The following is a 19,339-nucleotide window of genomic DNA, read 5'->3' as shown; positions in this document are numbered from 1 at the left end:
GCTGAAGAGCAGGTTCCGCTGCCTGCACAAGAGCGGAGGCGCACGCCAGTACAAACCCATCACCTGCTGCAAGATAATTGCCACTTGTGCAATGCTGCACAACCTTGCCACGAAAAAAGGTACAGATGTGGAACTAACATATTTTGAGGACAACGAGGATGAGTCAGGCCAGCCAGAGGGCAGCGCTGCTAGAGTGCCAACTGCAATCGATGGGAGAGAGAGACGGGCAGAGATCACATGCAACTATTTCTGAGTAAGTGAGGGGACACAGCGAGTCGTGAGAAGTCATGACGTAGTTTAATGTGGCACCACGCCATGAACACATGAACAGGCCAATCTGGCAATATGCCATCTATACAATGAGTATGTCCAGGGTTACGTCACCCAATGGCAAGTGGATAAGCAGGGCCACATCAATGTTTGCGCATACGCGCTGCAGTGGTGGATTGCACGGCCTGTGCATCCTCACTAGAGCCAACCCCAAGCCGCCTGCTGCTCCTGCGTGCTTCGGGGACGGGGGGTGTGATGCTGCTGCTGGTGTCGATGCTCTCCGCAGCATCCCCTGCAGCAGTTGTCGACGCCTGACTACTCAATAGCACCCCTAGTGCACTTGTCACCTGCACCATCCCCCGAGACCGGTCGCTGCAGCACTGTGTTAGGCCCTCCTGCATCGTCACAGAGCGCCGGCAAAGTAGGGAAGTCGCAGTTGCCAGACGGTTGAGTGCCCTGCTGGTAGTGTCCCTTCTCTGGCGTTCCCGGCGCCGTGCTTCGATGTCAGCATCTAATTTGCTGCACAACTGCTGGATTGACTGGGACATGTCCCGAATGCCCGCAGCCATGCCGCCAATGTTTGTGTCCATGTTGACTAAGCTTGTCCTCATCACCCGCATGTGCCTCTGGACTGACATTACTGCCTTTGATTGCAGGCGCTGTTGCTTCAACATTTGGCCCTCGAGCCCCAAGAAGACACCATGGCCGTCAGTGGGTGCTGGTGGACTCTGGACACGCGACCTGCGGCGCCCTCTTGCTCCCGTCTGTGCTGCCTGTGAGGTGTGGGGCACAGTGGGATGGCTCCCTTCCTGGGGCCCGGTGCGGTCTTCTGGGCCCATGCTGTCGTCTGACGAGGTGTCGAAGGCTCGTAGCCTGGCTGCTGGACGCCTCCTCATTCTCACACCTGCAAGCGGAGATGTGGCCGGTGAATCGAACATGAGTGGCGATGCTGGCTCTGGTGGTGGTGATGCTGGCTCTCGGTGAGGTGATGCTGGCTCTGTGTGCGGCGAGGCTGGCTGCGTAGGTGGTGCGGCTGCAAGTGGGCCTGCTCCCTGGTCTGCACTCGTGCTGGCTAGAGGTGATTTTTGTGGCTGGTGTGCCGTCTCCCCTGCAGCATGCCCTGTACTGCATGATGTCACATCTGTGGACAGAAAAACAACATTGGCTCAGTGTCCCCGAAGGCCTGCATTGCAAGCGTCACAATAAATCATTTCACATTCCAATCTGTCCTCTGTCTCCTTGTGCCTCGAGTGCGTGACATGCCTTGTTGCCCTGTGACATTTACGTCATGGTTAGTGTTGCCCTGACTACCTCTCCCGGAATGCATTGCCTGTCTGCACTGACACGTGTGGACTGCAGTGTGATTCTCGTTTCACAATGGGGGATGTGGGATAGGGGTAGGGGCGGCTACATTGCTGTGCTTTCGTCTTACCTTGCTGTGTTGCGGCTCTGGCAGAGCTGTCGGCGTCCCCAAGACCCACGACGCTCTTTTGCTCGAGTGTGGCCGCCACCAGCTCCTCCAGTTCGGTGAGGGCAGGTGCCCTGTTGGTTCCACCTCCGGTCTGGCTGGCCTCCTTCTGGATGTCGCCCATCTTCCTCTTGGTCACAATCCTCAGGTCATACCAGCGCTTTTTGAGGACCTCAATTTCCCTGTGGGTCACTCCCACAGCATTGACCTGCGCCTGGATGGCCAGCCATATGTTGCGCTTTTCGGCCTCAGGCACTTGCAGGGATTGCCTCCCAAACAGCTTCTGGTGCTGCTTCACCACCTCCTCCACCAGCACCTGGAGTTCCTTGGGGCTGAATTTGAGCTTCCTCCTCCTTTCCCCTCCGTCTTTCTGTGTTCTCTGGCTGGACATGCTGTTCGTTTCCCGCTCGCACATGCAACTGCTCCCTGCCTCTCCTCTGCACTCCGAGCCTCTCCAGGGTCGGCTAATTATGTACACCTGCCTGGGTGTGGCCACTTCGGCTAATTGTGTACACCTGCCTGGGTGTGGGCAGTTCCTGGTTGGGTGGGCTGTCGTTGCACAGGATTAGCTGTTTCGTCAAGTCATGTGATGTTATTTACCGAATCCGTACGTACCGAATCGGTATTTTCCGATTCGGTAGATTCCACCTCGGTATTTTCCGATTCGGTAGATACCACCTCGGTATTTTCCGATTCGGTAATTATCACCTCGGTATTTACCGAATCGGTGAATTCCGATTCGTATTTACCGAATGTTACCGAATCGGTAACTGTTACCGAATTTTTACCTACATATAACTTACCGATTCTAATTTACCGATTCGGTACGGCTCGGTATTTAAGAACCGGTAAAATTTATTTACCTACATGAGGCCCTAAGTGCATAAACATCGCACAAAATTACTTTCTGCAGCTGTGAAAGTCTAATTCTGGGTTACTTTATAACGGGTGTATGTTCATTCACCTTATATATATATATTTTTTTAAATAGTTCCATCAGGTGCTTACAGTTTACCAAAACTCAATAGGTAACTCACAGCACCATTTAGAAATGTCCAAAACTGTCTGCCCAGTTATAAAAACGTTGGTGATTTGTTTGTCACAATGTTCAGTCCTCTCAACACCAGTGCTAGTGCATACGAGGTCAGGATCACTTTCTTCCGTTTTTTCTCCCCAGACAATCCCTCATCTACACACCACTTCAAATGCACTTAAAAATTATTTAATTCATCATTAAACAAGCACTATGGTCCATGTTTTTCAACCCCTGGAGAAAGGGACCTTCTCATCATATTCGAGGATCTAAAGAAAGTTCAATTTATGTTTAATATACAAACAAAAATAAATTTTAAGCAAAAGAAAAAATATTTTATCAAGCGCCAACAGAAGACAAACCACAGTTCATACTAAGGAGGAACACCGAATCCTACCAAACACCTGATCCCAATAATAAGCCATCGCTCTATCTTTTTTTCCCCACTTTCTATCAGTACAATACCAATAAACCCTGCACCGGATCCCACATTCACATATCCTTTAAACTTGTGATGGAGTGCACAATAAACCCTGACCTAGTGATCAATCAATGATAAGCAAAAGCTGCGACCGACAAATGAAACAAAATTATTTTAACATCTAATACAAAATTAATGATTACAAATTATATTTGCCGCTCTACAGAAAGGCATGGATCCATCCTTTTGTATCCATGTCCTCAGGGAGGGGGATTTCATTTGAAATATAAGTACAATGGCTTCCATTCATCGGAGGCACTGCTGCCAGTCACCTCCTCTCTCCCATCTTGTTCTATAAAAATAAAAAATCCCACTACTTGTATAGTTAAGGGATCACCCTCAGTGTTCAGTGTTTATCAGCATAATGTAAAACCAGTGTACAACTTACATCAGCATTTTTAATTGTTCGGAAGCGTTCTATGAGCCATATCATCATTCTTACCATTCTATTGCTAAAAATAAAATTTACAAGGCCCAATTAATGCATACACTGTGAAATAAGACTGCTAATAACGAACCTAATCTAAAATTTCAATTTGCAGTAGTTGTCCGATAGTGGTTTACATTTGTTTATACCCAACTCACAAACCTTACATTTGCCACATCAAAAAGGCAACAGCCATTCCATGGAACCAAGTTCAATTAATTTTATTGTTAAGAATACTCCCTGTAATCGAATGGAATTCACGTTCCCATATGTGATACTAGTTGTTGCTTGAATACATCTTTGTAATTCAGAATTCCCATACAAAGTTTTTCAGAGCTTGGTCGATGTATCACATAGCTCTTCACAATCATTAGCATATTTAGTGACAAATCTATATTCTTTCCAATCTTATGTTTGCCCTTTGGAACCATTGTCTCTCACTGGATTAATGCTTTGTATCTAGCCTTGACTACTGATTCATATAAATAACCTCCCATACACAATCTCTCCTCCATCTTTAATGTTTCACACACTAAAATCAACTTTTAGTGCAATTACGACAGCCATTAATTTCCAATCACACTAAGAAAGTAGAAAAATGAAGATCTTTACCTCCCTTACTTCAAATTGAGATTTGATATGGCATCTGTTTGACACGATTGCTTTAGGGAGTACTCATTCCCTGTTCAGGATTTGACCCCCAGGAATTGGTTGAGATCTCATCCAGACCGCGTTTCTCTTTTTAAATGTCCCTGCCACCAAACTAAGTTATCAGGTACAGATGCGAAACCAAGAAGCTAAAGAATATTTAAAGAATGAAGACCAATTAGTTCTATGTAGGTTATTAACATTTTTAATAATTCGCAGTCAGTGAGTAATTAAATGCTAAAAACAGCATGCCTGTTGAGCGACAGCAAGGCCACATCCAAATATCACAGGTTTAACCAAAAAAATGTAAAAGGCACTATAGTAATATTAATCATCTAAATATTTAGAACTGTGCATAGAGAAATTAAATATGAATTAGGACTGGTTTAGTTATTTCTAAAACGCATAAAACAAATCCTTTCCTCACCAAACACTAGAATATTACTAGCAGTTGCACTGTAAAGAGCAAAAAACTGTAATACCGCAGGTGAGGCACTTTGGATCAAACTTGGTCATGTTTCTGTTTATCCATAACTTTCATGCAAAAAGGTTTACAAGATATCATGCCTGTGAACACAAACATCAATATTACAGTGCCCATTTGAATGGCGTACATTACTTCTAGTGAATTCTTTTGGTCAAGTAAGGGGTCACATTTATACCTCTCTCTCTCTCTGCCATTTTTCTTCTTATTAATAAATCGTTTTATTTTGTCCTGACAGAATAGCACTGTGAGGGAGTGGCATCTGGTTTTGAACAGCGAATTCTGAAAGTAGCTGCTGACCAGTTTCTACTGACAAGACCTTAAAACGTGCAGTTGTAGGGAAGACTTTCTTTGAACCAAAACCTAACCTAGACGATTTTCATGTTCGTTAATGGAACAGGTCCCTGACACTCTCACTTACTTTGGTGAGGCACTAACAGGTGAAAGGGGGTCTTGCCTAAAACAAGAAATACTACAGGAGCCAAGCATTGATTGTCAATGAGGGAAGCCAGCAGGTAGGACCGAGTTACTGAGGAGTCTACATGATGTGACAAGTAAAAAGGTTATGCAATTAATAGTGGCCTATTAGCTCATAATGGAGCATACTGAGGAACGGTTCAATTTTTAAGAAGGTGAGCCTGATCAACTTAAAGTTATACCATCATAAAAAAGGTGCTTCCAGGCAAATATCTCCGATGTTCTAAGGATACAGACCTTACACAGGGTTTAATGGCGCTAGCCAGAAAATTGCTTATAGACTGAAGTATAGTTTTGGGAAAAGACTGGTGCGCTTAAAAAGAACATGTGATGAGATTGAACTCCGAGTTAGAACGGAAATTGGTTCATGGGAAGTAGTTTGTTTTCGGACCAAGAAATACGAGCTTAAATAGCTATACCTCAGTAACAATGAAGAGAAGGAATAAGAAGGCATGTGAATTTTTACAGGAAAAAAGAAAAGAGATGTTATTCGTAACTTTTAGTCTACAAGAAAGTTGGATTCTGCAAAAGTACATAACACCTGTGTAGAAAACTTTGAGTGTTTTCTGAAAACAAAACAATTAGTGTTATTTCCTTATGTCTATCAGTTTATTCACGGAAAGACAGACACCAAAAACATTACCATTTTAGAATTTTAGATTCCCTGCTAACTGTGCAAATGCTGCACATGGTAAAGACCCTAGAACATCGAGGCCTACTTTTAAAACAAAAAAGATGCATTAACACAGCAATGAATCTTCTGCACTTACAAATGCAGCAGGAAAAGAAAACCTGTGCATTCAAAGATACCTTCAGGAGACTTAGGGCTACCAAAATAGTTACATGTTATAGCATTGGGTCTGTAGAGTGTATTTACTGGCAGGTAGTTAACAGAGATGTCATCATGGTACACCTTTGCAGGTGGTAGAATGCAAGCAATGTTCAAAGGCATTAAAAAAGGAAGGGTTTCAATTTAAAACACAAGGACGGATTCCTACATGTTATACCCCTTGTTCAGTTTCTAAATAGGTAAAAAGCTTTTACTCCCAAACCTGCTTTGACTAGATAGTCATTTTCATTTTTCGTTGATCAGAAGTAGTTATTTAGTAGAATATATCCAAGCAGAACCTGTCTTGAGCCATTTAAGAAGGATGCTAGAGAAGAATATTTTCGGCAATTTCTGAAGGCTTGTATGATTTTTACTTAAAATGGTAATTTTTCTAAACTCTAATAGCGCATTAATGATTTGCATAAAGTGATATCCATAGAAGTATCGCATGTAGTCTCGGATGACTAATAAATATAGAAGTGCTTGGGTCGGCTTAAACTTGAGTGCGAGAACTCTCATAAATACTTCACAGGTTGCGGCGTGATTGTGAGATAAAAGGAGGAAAGGTAGATAAAGTGGCTAGGTAGATAAAGTGAGATAGCCTCTGCACTAATGCCCTCAGATTCACAAATGGGCGGAATGGTGGGTGTATAGACAAGGACATTTATGTTGTAAATGACCACGTCATGATGTGAAAATCATCAAGAGAAATTACAATTCAGCTCGACTAAAACGTATGGCATAACTAGCCTGAAAATTGACTGTCAGTTAGTGGTGTTTTAGTCTTCTATTTGTGAGTGGTATTCTCTGCAGGTAAATACGAATCTGTATTATAAAAGGTCTGCTTATATTACTACGTAAGCAAGGATACCTGTTGGACAGGTGGCGATTGGATGGAAAATGACCCACAGAGGAAAGCAGAAAAACGACACATAACTTAGGTCCCACCTGGGACCAACAGGAAATGAGTTTGTGAAATGCACAACTGTACTTATGCAATCTTCAGGATCACAATAGCAAGCATACGACGATGGAAGAGCATTTCCATCAGAGCAGTGATGCCTCTTGCATCACTCGAATTCTAGATTAGAAAGTATAAAAAAAAAATCTACATAAGGGCAGGAGCCAGAACAACAATTCTCAAATGCTGTTGGTGGATCATTGCAACAGTACAACCAATGTACCTGGAGTCCTTGGCTGTGAAATGCCTACATAACCAAGATAGCTGGACCCTAAGCTACTAAGTACTAGATACCTGAACTACTCTTGAACCCAATAAGAAACTTAGTACATGTGCGAGACTTGCAGCTGTAGGAACTAAAGGAAAAATCACATCTATATTTGTGCAGCAGAAATGTGAAATATGCATTTAACTGTGTTAATGCATGTTTTGACAATTTCAGACGAATAGAGGACTTAAAGTGACTAGATTAAAAAATACGTTTAATTAGAGCAAAAATTGAGATCCAAGAGCTTTTCAAAATAAATACCTCTACACAATATGAATATTCCCTAAACAAAAGGAGAAGTGGTACTTTATTTTCCATCACTAATTATGCTTTAAGAATTAGTGTTGTTTACGCTATTTAAAAATTGCAAACTGTGTCATGAAACTGTATTCTTTTTATCTCAGTGAACAGTGCTGAGTACATGCATGTACAAGAGAAAGAAAAAGAATGCAAACATATCGATTGACCTAGTTAAAATCTTGCCAAATTTGCAGTCATCGAATATATGGCGGATATCTAATATTTCAAAGATGTCCAACAAAATAGCTACATAATATTTTCTTGTTTTTATAACAATTACAAAACAGCAGATAGATTATTTACAATACATTAACAATGTTACTGTTGAAAAGTTTTACTCAATTAAAGGTATTCTCTTATAAACACTCCGCTTTTACTCATTCGCAGTTAAACTGACTTGTGTGATATTGGCCTTCAACCGCTCATCTTTAAAGACCATTAAACAAGATGCTGTGAGCAATGCTTCGAATTCACGATAGGAAGCTTTTCAGGTGAAAAATGGACATCACTACTAAGAGCATAATCTCCCTCATTCATTACCCCGATACGCAGAACCCAGAAAGCAACCAGAGCCTATCATGTTGGTCCATTTACTAGACCTGAAAAAAACAACAGTGGCACCGGAAGTCCTAATAGTCCACTAAGACAACTGCAGAAAGAATCTGCTGCCTTCTTGTTGTACGTAGTGATAGAGGGCCGAGGGTCCCTTAGAAAAAACAGTGACCGGTGTGATTGGTAAAGACAGTGACACAAGGCTTGCTCGACTCTTAAAATCATTAGCTTCTTCACTGTTTTTCCAGGTGCACTGCTACATTTTTAACCAATTGCAATACAAAACAGAATATACTGTACCATTTTGCATTACCAAAACATTCAGATTTTTTAAAAGGACTGCCTATGACAGTAAGAATCTTTTCATAGTTTAAGGTTTAGCCTGCACAGCACTTGTGAAATCTATTGTATTTAATATAAATCTTTAAAGGGGCTTACATCCCGCCCTTGCTTTTCATTGGTTTGTGTGCTTGCCACTTACATTTCCTCCGTTTCTATTGCATGTAGCATACTATTTCCTGTTGTTCCTTGTGTGGTTCTCTTATCAGCCACCGTGACCCAAGTACTGTTTTCAACTGCCTTGGTGGAACTTTTTAAGCATCTCAGGAACCCTGTTGTCGCTGAAAGATACACCCCTGCTTTAAAGCTACAGCGCTGCCTCCATGCCATGGGATCAGCGCACTGTGCTGGTCTCAATGGAGACCTCTTGATCCTAGTTCTGCGTGCTGGGAAGCCAACGCCCGATCGCAACTGCACTCACACACAGCCTTGTTATGTTTACTTTAGAGGACGCTGCTGGGGCGCTGTACGCTTTACTTTACAATGGCAGTTGTAAGTGGCAACTCATTGTTTTTACCACAGCGTTTGCCATAAATTACGTTGTATACTGTTCTGGGTCTGTGCGTTTTTAATACAGCAGTTTGTGCTGCCAGGGCGCTATATGCTTTACTTTTCTTAAGCGGCTGCAGTTCCTGCCTCATTTCCCTTCTACTGCAAAGATTGCAAAGTGTTTGGTGGTTGCAGATGGTGCCGCATTTCATTTTTTACAGCGGAAAAGGCCATGAGTGAATCTAGGCCAATATGGCTGGTCTCTGCGTTTGTTTCTTCTAGCTGGCTTCCAAATGAGCCATGCACTCTACTTTTGTTACGCTGTTGCTTGTGGTACCATGCCTCACCAAGGCGCTCTTGCTCAGTGGCCTCTTTCCCTGGTTCTGTTTACACAACTGGTTGGTTACAGGGGTCACGCATAGTGCCTTAGTTCTCAGAACTATGGGGCATATTATCAAGCCAGGCGATAAAATTATCGCCGCTTTAGCGGCAGAAAACTGCCGCTAAAACGGCGATAATGAGCTTGATAATATGCTCTATGGAATTCCAATTGAAGCTCAGGTTAGATGTCCTTCACATCTAACATGGGCTTCAATTGGAATTCCATAGAGCATATTATCAAGCCCATTATCGCCGTTTTAGCGGCAGTGTTCTGCCGCTAAAGCGGTGATAATTTTATCGCCTGTCTTGATAATATGCCCCTATGTGTTTTATACATAGTGTAGGGTGTGCTATTTTTCTTTCTCCTTTCACTTCTGCAGCTCCTGCTATTCTTCGGTTCATGCAGGGGAGCTTTTGTACAATGATTCTCTTTTTCTCTACACTGGGGTTACAGTGGTTCTGCAATTAGGATGTTTCGTCTCGCTTGGGCTGGCCTCTCTTCTTGGACCCTTTGGTACCCATATTGTTCAGCCTTTCTAGTAGTCTTTGATCAACGGTTCAGCACCCCTTCCAGCTGAAATGTCCCTAGATTCTTGCATAGCTGCAGGGAGCTCCCTTAAGAGTTTCTAGACACCAATTACTTCAAGCTTTCCATTAAGTAGCCTCACATTGAATATAAATCTTTAAAAGGTCTCAAGTAACTTATATTGCACAACTGCTCACCAAGCTACAACTTAAAACAAAAAAAAGTTATTATTAATCACATAGGCGAAATATATTGCATTTACCAATGTTTGTTTAGCTTTCTTTTACTTAACGAAGAGATAACCACATTCATAACCAGCACCATGCTACCATCCTGTAACAGCACAGCCAAATCAATGGATGGTGCATTTGTGCGAGTGTCACAAATTGGATTTGATAAAAGGAATGGCATGCTGGGGAAAATTTAAAAAAATATTTAAGTTAAAAAATTCCCACTATTTTGAGGAACACAGGAAGCACTGGATACTTACTTTTTGTGCCCCACATTTGAAAGAATTCTGAGAAAACCATCTAGCAGACCACAAATGCCATCAACTTTTTAAAAATAACCAAATTATTTTAGTTTTCTTACAAAGGCTCACCAAAAAACATTTTCACAGAGCTTTAGCAAGATGCATCGCTGCCTCTAAGTAGTTTACTACCTTTTAAAAAATAATATTTACCAAACCCACTTATTTTCAACATCAGTGGCACTTGTGCAGTGTCAGCAAGCATAACCACCACTGAAAAGCTACATTAAGTTTAAGTACCAAAACTATCCCAATATACACCAAAAGGTTGGTCCTGGGGTGTTCATTCATGAGGTTCTTTTTTGTGAATGAAAAATGAATGAGGGGCAAACTACGGAACCGCAGCGTTAAAACCGAGAGATAATTACACCTAACCCTATGTACATCGGGCCCGTTTACAAAAATGTTCATCTGGATGGGCCAAGGATATGTTCGGGTGGGCCAACGTAGAACCAAAGTTGTCAATTCTGGAGGTAGCCTACAACTCCAAGATTACATCATATCTCCTTCCAAACAGTCATGCAGTGCATCTAGAGAGTTATTTGAGAGTAAGAGCTAATGTCTATACTCAACAACCCTGACCCTTAATATTTCCAGCAGGCCAGGCTTCAATAGAAGCACCTGGATTCCAAGCAGATTCTAGTAGTTGGTCAAGGAGGTCTCTATTACCACACGTAAGCCTTGACATTTCGCACTAGGAAAACTGGCTACTTCCCCCTTGCAATTTGCCCAACACCTACTTCTTTGTATACGGTGAACTTTGTAACTGTTTATTTCCATGTCGTTCTTTTGTGGTGTACTTTCATTGATAAAGTTTAAAAAACACATAAACACCTTTTGAAAAAAAGAAAGCAGTATTGTTGACCACTAAGAGCAGTTATCACGCCTGATAAGTGTACAACCATTAAGTGCAGGCAAACAGGTAACTTTCTGAGGCTGTATTACACAGAGTGCCCTGGTTACTGAATGGGCCATAGATGCTTGTGCAGCTCCTTCTGTATAGTGAAGTGCTGGCACGCATGTATGTATAGGACGTTCCCTCATTTGCAGTGGCATGACCACACGCAAATGAGGGAATCATTTTGCCTCTTAGCCCATCCATATTATGGAGGTGCGCACAGAGGCAAACAGACACACAACGTGGGAAAGAAAAGCAATCATCCAGACTCAAGCCAAGGCTCAATTGGCACCAGTTTGAACTGAAGCTCCATAAAGTGCATTTGCTTCTCTTGGGAGATGTCATGTTGGTTTGTAAAGCACACTCTCACCCAGGAGGGCATCCTGGTGCTGAGCCGGTGTGAGATTAGACCAAACCTAGGGCCTAATGTGGTTACTTTAAAAGCCAGGTCTTCAGCTTCTTGTGGAATTCAAGAAATGAAGAGGAGGCTTGGAAGCATAACTACACGTCATTTCATGCTTTAGGAACAATGTAGGAGAAGGCTTAACAGCTGGATTTGATTTTCTATACATGTGGGTTGTAAGCAAGTAGGAGTCTTGCCGAGCTTAGGTGACGGTAACGTTTGTGAAAGTAGACAATATTGTAGAGGTATGCTGGGCCAGAGTGCCTTAAAGTTTTGGGTGAGGAGTTTGAAATGTGCTCATTTGGGTATGGGTAGCTAGTGTAGCTCCTTGAGGTGAGGTGAGGTCAGATGTGCAAGTGTCATGGGAGGTTGGGAGTGATTCTGGCTGCCGTGTTCTGGATGTTCTGCAGCCTCAAGATCAGATACTTAATTATCCCAGCGTAAAGGGTGTTCTTGTAGACAGTGGTTGCCGGTGGCAAGAGTATGGGTGATGATTTTCCGCATTATTACTGGAAGCCATTTGAAAATCTTCCTCAGCATCTTCAGTCTGTGGAAGCATTAGGCACGGATGGCGCTGACTTGGGCTGTGATATTGAGTTTGCAGTCAAGGATAGGCCAAAGGTTCTTGGCTAGGGTTATTTAGTTCTAAGGGAAGTTAATTAATTATGTGGTGTAACGCAGCAACATTTTGTGATATTAATAAAATAATGAAGTAATACTGTAATACACTTGTTAAAACTTTCTGGGCCTGCGTTGCACCTCATTAATACAATTCAGCCCAACATAATATCTTACTTAAGATCAGTTATTTACTTCACCTCAGCATCTGGCAGAAAAAGACAGACACGCTTAATACCAGATTCAAAAAAGGTAAAAACACTTTTGTGCAAGTTTACTATTTTTTGGTATTCATAAACTACAAGTTTCATTTTACGAATAGTAATTTTACGACTGGAGACTCCGCACTCGTGGCTGATGCTCTTCACATAAAAATGTAGGAAATGCCTAACTTTATGTGTGCAGAGCTCTCGACCCCAACTGAGGCATCTCCAGAGTCAGGACAATACTGTTATAATTAAACTTGTAGTTTGTGAATACAAAAAATAGTAAACTTACCTAGAAGTGTTCCGTATACCTTTGTGAATCAGGCCCTTAGCCTATTAGGCATTGTAATTCTACATTAATTGCTGGGGGAAATTTATGATTACCTCGCCCTGGGGTTTGGTCATCCAACATGGCATGCACTGCTAATATCTCAAAAGTAAAATGAATGCGCCATCTTACAGTGTATTATTGCGTGCATCTTACACAAACTAAAAATACATAAACACTGTCAGAACCCCCACGCAGAGCATAATTAAGGTGCAGAAGGCTGTTCACAGGCCTTGGTGTCGCTGTACCTGCTGAAGGTAAACTTCTGTCCCCACTGTCCCAACTAAAGATGGGGGGCCACAAAGCTTGATCTGAGTTTGTGCTGAAGCCTGGCTCAGCTTGAGGTGCTCTTGGAACTTCGAGCCCATGATGAGCCAAGCATTTATGTACCTTCTGTCTACCACCCTCAATCTACCCAGGATGTGGCATTACGGCGAGAGCTTACAACTTTGGAACTGAACATGCCTGGTTAGAGTTTCGGCATTAGCTGAATTTTCTGTGATTCTGGGTAAATCTACAGTGCCTCAATGAAATGAATGTGACCTTGTGTAATATGACTGGTGTTCATATAAAGTGCTTCAATACCTTTAGGTCGAGTTCGCACAAAATAAAAACTGCACAAAGAGGCAAAAAAAGTATTAACATAAAAAGGAGACACAAATAGCTAGCCATATAATGGCTGAGTTGTACAAAGTGAACATAAAATAAGGAAAAATTGCAACTTTCTCACTTAAATTGTGTGATTTGGGGCAAATATTTTATTTCAGCAAAACTTGTTTTTCTTCATATTTTATATATTTACGTTTAAATACATTAATCCGAAACCCAACTATACAAGAATCCATTTCGTTATTTCATAGACTAATGTTCCTTTAGAATAATCTGGGCCACAAGACCACTATCTTGCCTGTTGCTTCACTATTGGCACTGTCACCAGTGTGAGGTCGGGGGCAGGAAAGACTAAGTTCATGTTTAAAAACTGTCACTTTTAATAAGTACTTCTCAGTGCGGCGCTATATTGAAACACATTGTCAAAGCTTCCATGTGTTAAAGAAATAAACATCTTTGAATTTTGAAGAGACCATCATATTTAATGTGATGTTTGTTGCATCCTTTACAAACCAAACCTTTTGAGGGCTCGGTTCAGGGGCGCTCACTGGTAATTTGTTGTCTCGCCCACATTTACCACTACTCCCAAAAAACACTGCCCAATTTCAGTTTTCAAGACAGTGAAAAAACACTACAACATTCAGACGTTGAGATGGAGGAGGCACTTAACAGGTGCCTTCTCCATTGCCTCTTCTGCCGTGACTGGGTGGGCAAAAGGTCATGTTTGGGTGGCCTCGCTGCTAGAACCGGGCCTGATCACTAGTCTACGCAGAGAAGAACAAAGACTTGGGAGTCCAACAATGGCCACCCCCAACTCTGACACACCTCACAAAATGTAAAGCTCCAAGGAAAAGAGACTGAAAAAAACTTCCCTTCTTCGATTTAAGCCACTGATACTGTTGTTTAGGTTGGAGAATTCCACCCTCCCACACCCTCAGATCCTTTGACCCTGTCGCCATGCCTTCACGGAAATAGAAGCACTCTCCCTTTGAAATTAAACAGTAAAGTAGTGCAGGTATTCAGTAGCCAACAGCACTTTCCCATTTAAAGCACTGTGCAGAACTGTAACAATGTACACCATATAACAACAAACCGTTCAAAATTATGTGCTGTACTCCAATGTGTCTATTCACTCTTCAGCAGCTTTAATAATATCAATATATGTTCAAAAAGTTGCACTATTAGTCGTCATTTACGACTGAAGTTTCAGGTTAAAATGTATTGATCACACGACTTCAATCTGACAAGAAGGGACTATTTCATTCACTGTATTTTGGAACGAAGCGCCACGGTTCCCAGCAACAACGCCCAAGATGCAGAGAATGATACCAATTTAGAAAAGTATTTTTGCTGAGTGGTGCGGGTTGGCATCATTCAAATATGAATGTGGCGCTTCTGCAGCCAACATCAAAAGTTGGCACCATGCCGCAGTCAGCGTTCGGACGCTATCTTTCATTCTAACACTTGTGTACATCCTGTGTTTCTCTTGGTTTGTCGGGCTTTATCGAGAAGGGACGACTCTGGTTCGGGACTGAAACAGAAAGTACTTGTGACAGCTGCGCCGATGCCGGGTGCAGAGCTCAGAGTCTGAGAAGTCGGACTGCTTGCTGCCTCGGGCAGTAGGTAAAGGGGGAGGTATCAACGTCAGATTTGGGAAGGTGTTGTCACAAGCTGACCTCTCTACCCAGCGTACAGGCGACGATCCGGCTCTGCACATCAATACCCAGCTTCAATCGTCAGGATAGCCGAGTGACGGACGGTCTGAAACATCCAACCAGACACACTTGGATCTGAAGATAGTGTCACCACAGAGAAGCACAACGAGGCTGCCTCGTTCCTCATGGGCTGCCATAAACTTTAAAGTATGTCCGACCAGGCCACCAAACTGGACAGACTAGCCACAAACATAGAGAGACCCTCAAAACAACGTGGTTGCTACAACGGCCTGCACTAGAACAACGCTGTTATTTTATAGACTTGTTAGCTTATTTCGGCAACACCAGCCTCGCTTATCTTACCGCTAAAAAGACTTTGATCTGTGAACTTCTACTGTCAGAGAGGGCACGCTCCCGCACGAGGCGAACTGCCACTAATACACTCCGGCACTAACCCCCCACTGACACCACCCATAAACCCTTCAGATAGAGCGATCTCACTTACCAGCCAAGGGTCCTAGGATGCAGGCCGGACCCCAGTCACCCCCAGAAGCGGCAATGCTTCCACAGCACTAGGGGCAGGGCGACAGCTCCTTAGCCCCTGGGCCGGGGATTGTTGTGCTGGCAGCTAGCTTTGACTGTGATGCCGGCTCCCTGCGCCGCGACCCTGGAGTCTGTCGCTCCCCGACCGCCCGGGTTACACTGTGGCGGCTGCGGCAGCCCGGGCAGGAAGAGGGTGGAGCTGCTGCCGCGGCCCTTGCTGCCAGCGCCGGATGCGGCTCACAGGGCGGAGGCCAGGAATAGACTGCAGCAGCAGCATGAACATTACAGCCCCGGCCGCGGTAGTAGTCTGTGACATGCAGCGTATTTAGACATAGAAAACGGACAGGCTCTGTCCAAGGAATTCCCATGTTCACGAAAGCGCGTTGTGACAGAGCTGTTCTTTATGTTTATGAGCGTAAAACATCCGCGTAGTTTATACACACTTTATGTTGAGGAGAAAGATACAGCTGCATATTTTGAAATTATTAACTCAACCCTTCTCTAAAAAGAGTACTGAATGTATTTGGAAAATAAAATCGTGTTAAATTATGCCATTGTGTTTGAATCTTCCAAATTTCGGTAGCATACAGATTCAATACAAATTGTATTGATTTATTTCGCAAACGCTATTTCGTTACACATATCTTTCAAACTACAGTTCAAGATGGCCACTAAATATGAATGAAAGATACGCAAAATTCCCTTTCTTAGTCCCTCTTCGATATTTATGCTGCCAGGCAGCCTTGTGGCCCGAGTTTCTATCATGACTGGCAGCCATCTTAGAGTGGGAACTTTCTGGAGTCTACGTTTAAGTCAGAAAAATATCTAGATTTTACTAATCTTACGAAGGAAAGTCTTAATTTTAATATAGATATGGAGGCGAGTATTATGCCATCTAATCTTGCTTTATTTTAAACAGCAGCAGTCAAGATATACAAACTACAGTCCCAGAAGGCAGTAGACAAACAGCTGATTGGGACAGAGGAGTACCCATGTCCACTAATCAGAGGCCAAAGGAGTCTATAACACTTATCTTGACTGCCAATAGCCCTCTTTTCTTTTTTTACATATCTATCTTTTTATTAACAAAAATAAACTTGTTGGTCATTTTACATTTAGCATTTATAGATTTTACAGTGTTGCATCCTTGGACTAAAAGACATTATTATCATTTCTGGTGGAGCAATATTCAGGGTGGAAGCAGTACCGGCACACTATGGCGTTAACAATTCTTCAAGGGGAGGGAGCACGGGAGGTTCACAAAGCTTACCGCGATATTCATTCCAGTGAGACCAGACCGCTACCCATTTCCCGGGGCACCCCCTGGATATATACACTGTCTTCTCTTGCAGCATACACCAGTCCATGTCCTTCTTCCGTGCACTAATCAGTGGGGGTGTTCCCGCTCCCCATTGGCACGCTATGTTTCGTTTTGCAATTACCAGCCCAGCGTTGCCCACAGTTTACCTTTTATAGATAGGTCCGTGGGCTCCCATATGTTCAGAAGGCACCTCTTAGCTTCAGGTCGCAATCTTACCCCCCAGACCTCACTCATGCAGACATGCACTCTCGCCCAATATGCTTGAATTCGCGGGCATTCCCATACTATGTGAAGAAATGTACCCCTCTCCCCACACCGTCGTCGACAAAGCCCATCTGCACTCCTTCCCATCAACATTAGCCGGGTGCCTGAGACGTACACCCGGTGCAGTATTTTAAGCTGTATCAGCCTCAACTTTGCCGATATCGCCACCTCTTTGGGGTAAGAAAGTGCCTCCCTCCAATCCTCATCATCAATCTCCAGACCGTCCGCCTCCCATTTTCTCCTGAGGGTGAGCAATGGATCTGGGGTGTGGGGTATGAGTTTTTTGTATGTTAGGGATATGGCCCTCTCCGGCAAATAGCCGTCAAGCAGCCTGTCTTCTAAGGGGGAGGATTCCGGGAGCGTTGTCCCTGGTGGAATATTAGATTGGAGAGAGTGCCTAACCTGCATGTACCGGAAAAACTCTGATTGCGCCAGGTCGTGGGACTGCTGTAGGGAGGCAAAGGTCACCACTCCCTTGGGCCCCCATAGGTCCCTTATATGGGATATCCCAATCAGGTCCCAATTACGAAATCCTTTGGAGCGACCCAAGCCTTTCGGAAACCCAGAGCGGGGTTGCCATTGTAAGTTTGTCGGCCCATCCTAGTTTCCGGCTCACAATGTGCCAGAGTTGGACAGAGTGCTTTGTAGGCCCCGTGAGGTGGAACTTATTAGGCTTTGAGTAAAGCGCGGTCTCAAAGTTCCCCCCGGGGAGGAGCCATCTGTCCATCCCATACCCGGGATCATCCCCACTTCCGTACGTGCCCTGGTTGATAGCTGAGAGGTGTGCTGCCCAGTAGTATTTACGGATGTCCGGCAGTGCTATACCCCCGTCGTACCACCCCAGTGTAAGTTTTGGGAGCGATATGCGTAGTGCGCCACTCCACAGAAGGTCTCTCTGCGTGGCCTCAATATCCACGAAGTACTTGTGTGGGACCTAGTCAGGATAGTTTTGGAGTGCGTACAAAAACCACGGCAGTGCCATCATCTTAAACAGGGTCGCCTGACCCAGTAGCGACAGCGGGAGCTTCTTCCAAATGGCCGTATCCCTTTGGAACCGCTGCAGAGGTGGCCTGAGGTTATTTTCGAAGCGGGACTATGCGTCACTGGAGAAAAAATCCCAAGGTACCTGAACCCTTCCGTGGCCATCTGGATCGGGCAACCACGCGGAATGGAGGGAGGGGCGCCGTGCAATACATACAGTAATGATTTCCCCCAGTTGATACTGTAACCTGAGTTTTTCCCAAAGCTGGTAAAGATGTCTAGGGCCACTCGGAGGGACTTAGAGGGGGAGGCAAGGTATAACAGGATGTCGTCTGCATATAGCGAAATCCTGTCCTCCCATCCCTCCGTCCATCTTAGCCCTCGTATTGAGGGGTCCTGTCTTATCCTGGCTGCCAAAGGTTCTAAGCAAAGGGCAAAGAGCAAGGGTGAGAGGGGGCAGCCCTCTCTCGTCCCCCTTTCGAGTGCGAAAACCTCGGAGCTCTTGTTATTAACCACTACCTGGCCCAACGGCTCAGTATAGAGGAGGCACACCCACCCAACGAAATTAGGACCAAAGCCCAATCTTTGAAGGACCACCATCATATAGGGCCATTCAAACGTATCGAATGCCATAGCGGCATCTAATGATACCACAACCGCATCCTCCTGAATCATGTGGCGGCGGCCCATCACGCCGTGGAGCCATCGCAGGTTGAGCGCTGTATTGCGGTGCGGCATGAAGCCCGATTGGTCTGGGTGGACCAGTTTGGTGATTACCGGTTTAATCCTTTTTGCAAGGAGCTTCGCCAGTATCTTAGGCTCAGCGTTCAATCACGATATTGGCCTGTATGAGGAGCAGAGGTCTCTAGGTTTCCCTTCTTTGGGGATAGCTACCAGCGTGGCGATATGTTGGTCCCTTGGCAGTCTCCCCAACACTTTGCTGTTTTCGAACATATTTTTGAGATGCATGCCCAGGCAGTCAGGCCTGAGCTTGTACAGCTCGATATGTAGGCCGTTAGGGCCCAGGGCCTTCCCGGGCCGCAGGTCCTTA

General features: G+C 44.1%; 1 protein-coding gene across 14 annotated transcripts in view; it reads right to left on the bottom strand.

Moving 5' to 3' along the window:
• LRRFIP2 (LRR binding FLII interacting protein 2) overlaps positions 1-16,068 on the bottom strand; it is a 412,043-nt gene extending 395,975 nt beyond the window's left edge. For 11 of the 14 annotated variants that reach the window (XM_085607550.1, XM_085607545.1, XM_085607552.1 and 8 more), the window contains exon 1: positions 15,685-15,999. The gene's annotated coding sequence lies outside the window, so the exon portion shown is untranslated. Of the gene's footprint in view, positions 1-15,684 lie in introns of all 14 variants that reach the window. The other 3 variants (XM_085607556.1, XM_085607555.1, XM_085607540.1) reach the window with 3 other exon arrangements.
• Between the last annotated feature and the right edge of the window lie 3,271 nt (positions 16,069-19,339).

Source organism: Triturus cristatus, chromosome 5_2 (genome assembly GCF_964204655.1).
Source record: "Triturus cristatus chromosome 5_2, aTriCri1.1, whole genome shotgun sequence".
NCBI classification, from domain to species: Eukaryota; Metazoa; Chordata; class Amphibia; order Caudata; family Salamandridae; genus Triturus; species Triturus cristatus.
The sequence above is the reverse complement of the archived record's forward strand: the minus strand, read 5'-3'. Positions and strand labels throughout refer to the sequence as shown.